The 4,527-nt window shown below is 40.5% G+C and overlaps 1 long non-coding RNA gene across 1 annotated transcript; it reads left to right on the top strand.

Moving 5' to 3' along the window:
• The first annotated feature begins 606 nt into the window (after positions 1 to 606).
• On the top strand, positions 607 to 4,135 carry LOC310725964. The gene is made up of 2 exons (XR_014533600.1): positions 607 to 1,972; positions 2,106 to 4,135. It is a non-coding gene; the product is annotated as an uncharacterized lncRNA (long non-coding RNA).
• The last annotated feature ends 392 nt before the right edge of the window (positions 4,136 to 4,527 follow it).

Below are 4,527 nucleotides of genomic sequence, written 5' to 3'. Positions count from 1 at the left end.
AATGGAGAAGTGAAGAAACGAGTGAAGGCAGGGTGGAGTGGGTGGAGAAGAGTGATAGCAGGAGTGATTTGTGATAGAAGAGTATCTGTGAGATTGAAAGGGAAAGTTTATAGGACTGTGGTGAGACCTGAGATGTTGTATGGATTAGAGACAGTGGCATTGAGTAAAAGACAGGAGGTGGAGCTGGAGGTAGCAGAGCTGAAGATGTTGAGATGTTTGTTGGGAGTGACGACGATGGACAGGATTAGAAATGAGTTTATTAGAGGGACAGCGCATGTAGGACGTTTTGGAGACAAGGTGAGGGAGGTGAGATTGAGATGGTTTGGACATGTGCAGAGGAGGGACATGGGGTATATCAGTAGGAGAATGCTGAGGATGGAGCCACCAGGAAGGAGGAAAAGAGGAAGACCAATGAGGAGGTTTATGATAGTGGTGAGGGAAGACATGCAGGTAGTTGGTGTGAAAGAGGCAGATGTAGAGGATAGGGGGTATGGAGACGGATGATCCACTGTGGAGACCCCTAATGGGAGAAGCCGAAAGAAGAAGAAGAAGTCTGCTACAATGTGCTCAGGACCACAGTTTTCATAAACAGTTCTGCATATGATTCCATTATTGAACAGTTTATAACCTCGAAAATGATGGGACTGTAATAAATGGACATTCGGTACCCAGATGAGTATGAGGTTCCCTTTAAGTCTGGTTTTCTCAAGGTTTCTTCCTCAAGCCATCTCAGGGAGTTTTTTCTTTTCACCACAGAATCACTCATTAGGGAGAAACGTACACATTCCTTTGAGCCAATAACTATTGTTAAAAGCACTTTACTAATAAAACTGAATGCACTGTATATTGTAGCTGAAGTCTTGAGAATGTTCCACCTCTGTTTACTTGATCTCATAAACCATGTCCCCGACTTACCTTGTGACCTCAAAGGGTCTTTATCAGTTTGTGAATAATTTGCAGCTTGATATGCACATCTTAAATACACATAACCAATCTGGTGAAAACTCACAGCCAGGATTGATGTTCTTGCAGTGAAGGGAAATTCCCCAGTGTGTGAGGTTCTGCTCATGACAAGAATGTCTTAAATTTTACTTTGAATCCACATCCCATCCCATCCCATCACCAGACTTTGAACCTTCTTGGTGTTTACATTGCTCCCGCATATGTTTTGAATACATTTGTAAATGGTTTAAGTATAAATGTCTGGGTTTGCTGTCAGAGACTTAGAGATCTCAGACACTTCAGAGCAGAGATGAAATCGCTGGTTTATATCTTCCTGCTGACGCTGGGGTGTGGTATGACTGGAGCTCTGACAAGAGAATATATTTTTGTTAATATTCCCATATCATGGCAAGATGCTCAGAGTTACTGCAGAAAACTCTACAGAGATCTGGCTACTGTCACCACCACAGAGGAGAAGAATTCTCTTTTACAAACTGTAACTGGTGGAGGATATTGGATTGGGTTAAGGAGAACAGGAACCACCTGGACATGGTCTGATGGAGAACAGTATTCTTTCATGAACTGGTTATCTGGCCAACCTTATTATAGCAATACTGGGTTTGATTGTGGGGCAATATCCATTCATTTTCCAACATTGTGGGTGAATTACAACTGAGAGGAAGTTCCTCTGTTATCGGTTTCTGATCCTGGTGAAGGAGAAGAAGACCTGGGAAGAGGCTCGGGATTATTGCAGGTCTACCTACACCGGTTTGGCCTCCGTGACCTCCGAGTCCAGTCTGAGGCAGCTGAAACTAGAGACCATGCAGACGGAGACCGAGAGTGTGTGGACTGGGCTGTGCTTTGTAGATGGTAAATGAATCTGGGTGAGTGTGGAAATGCTGGGGGACCTGGTCTCAATGTCATCTCAATGTCCAGCTCCACCTCAGAACTGTGGATCTCTCAACACCACCACAAACACTTTGAACATCCACAACTGCAATGATAAGCTGAACTTCGTCTGCTACTGGAAGTGAGTAAAGAAAAATTCAGAAAAAATATTACTTTTTTTTTTTTTACATTTTAGATTTTCAGCCTCTTCATTATGAGAAAGTTCATTTATTAAATATCTTCCTTTGTTCTGTCTTCTCTCTTTTTCTGAACAGGTGATTTTACTCAAAATCATCTTCAGGAAGAACACAAACATCACACTATAGAACTATTTATTATTTATGTCAAAACTAATATGAAACCGGGGTTATGGTTATCTTCTGTTAGAACTGAACACCTGATGGATCTGTTGGTGGAGGGTCACAATGAATAACAATGACACATATTCTGAACTTCATTATCTTCAGGAAAGAGCATTTGAGTCAGATACTGTTTAGCAATATAATTCAGTATCATGCAGTGAATTCTGGTGTGTAATTAATTTTTTTTTTTTTTTTTTCAGAGCTTTTAAACAGTCTGTTTATCTCAACATGGTCCTCTAAAAAACATTTAGCTGCAGCTTTGGAAGTGAGTGAGTCAGAACCTTTTTTTTTCTTGTCTTGGTAAGGAAAGTAAACACTAATTTAAAATCATTGTCAGAAAGCCAATACTGAGAGAACCCTGAGAGACCCTGAGAGAACTCTGAGAGAACTCTGAGAGAACCCTGAGAGAACATGAAAGACCCTGAGAGAACCTGAGAGAACCCTGAGAGACCCTAAGAGAAACCTGAAAGACCCTGAGAGAACCCTGAGAGACCCTCAGAGACTGTAAGGAAAAATAGAATCCCAGAGAAACCCTGAGAAAGCCAAAGAGTCCCTACTGTGAAGCATGCTGGTGTTAGCCTGCTGTTGTAGCGAAGTGCTGTGCTGCTTGTCCAAACCTTGCTACAGGCCTGGGAGAGTGAGTCCACTGCAATACTATAATCTCCTCACAGATGAGAAGGAAACCTTGTGATGTGTAATAATAACTGAATAAAGGGTGTGGATGATGGGATTACTGGGGGTAATGGTTGTGAAGGTTCTGGTCTGTTTACAGATATTTCTGGCAGCGGTGTATATGCATGTGGGGAGATTTTTACTGTAACTTCACTACATTTCAAAGTCAAATATTTTACTTTCTACTCAACTACATTCCGTAAAATCAGTTGTTACTTTTTATTTTTGAGGATAAAAATGTAACTGGTGAAACATGCAGCGAGTCACCAATCAGGGTCGAGCGCATGCTCTGTTTTACACTCGGGCAGTGGCGGATGTAGGCGACAGACTGGCGTTCGGAGGTGAACCCACCACATACACTCAGAAAGGAGAAGTAGGGGAAAACGTGAAAAAAAGAGAAAGGTGTGTATGCAGCTCTATCACTCATCTCACTATGAGGACTGTGGACTGCTGTGAGAACATGTTTCACTCATCCAGTGACGGACGCTGAAGCAGAGACGACCTTTTTAAAACTGAAACTAATCAATGGGGGAGTCATGGTGTGGGTCACCCAGGGGGCGCCATTCAAGCTAAAACCACCACTGCCAGTTCTACTGATCACCAACATACAGTTCTGCATCAGTTCAACAGCAAGCAGAACATTTAGAGAGCATTAAATGATGGACATTTTATTTTACAGTAATAAAAAAGAAGGTTTTGTGCTCATGATAATTATAATAGAAATCAATCAGTGTTTAAGTCATTAATATCATTCTTTTAATAGATCAGTGTGCTGAGAGTCACATTCGAGTCTTTACACAGAAACTGAGGTGATTTAGTAAAGATGATAACAGGAACATTATATAACAGTCTCCATCGACTTGTTCATCAGGGACAAACTTACACTTATAAAGAACATCTTCATTTTTATCTCCACATTATCTGTGTAAAGCTGCTCTGAGACCATGTTCATTATTAAAAACTCAATACAAATAAACATGAACTGAAATGAATTATAGTTATAATAAATCAGTACTTTGGATATTTAAGTACATTTGAAGGCAAAAACTTTTATACTTTTACTCAAGTGAAAGTTTAAAGGGACACTTTTACTTTTACTGAAGTCACATTTTATTGAGTTTCTAATTTTACTCAACTACATGCTTTATGTTCTTCATCCACCACTGATTTCTGACCTCGTTTTTCTGCTTCTTTTAAAAAATAACAAAAAACAATGTTGTTAATTACAGTTTCAACTTCCTACTGAGTTTGACATAAATAAACCTCTGACTGTGTGTGTGTGTGTGTGTGTGTGTGTGTGTGTGTGTGTGTGTGTGTGTGCAGATTTTGGGGAGAAATTGGAGGTTAACTAAGTCAGTATGTGATTATCTAGTGGTCATGGTGTGGCCAATAATCTAATATACGCTGAGGCCAATAATATTGGGACAGTACCGTATTTTTCGGACTATAAGCCGCTACTTTTTCCCCACACTTTGAACTCCGCGGCTTAAACAATGAAGTGGCTAATTTATGAATTTTTCCTGGGTTTTTCCCGGTTTCACAAACTTCAAGCCATAAAACCGAACCCCAGAACATTAGACCAATGAAATTTCCTAACGGAAACGAAAAAAACGCACTTCACCTGTGTTCTGAGCTGCACGTCATCGGGAGAAAAACTTCGGTG

Source organism: Silurus aristotelis (assembly GCF_946808225.1).
Source record: "Silurus aristotelis genome assembly, chromosome: 5".
NCBI lineage: Eukaryota > Metazoa > Chordata > Actinopteri > Siluriformes > Siluridae > Silurus > Silurus aristotelis.
This window is presented reverse-complemented; position numbering and strand designations above follow the sequence as displayed.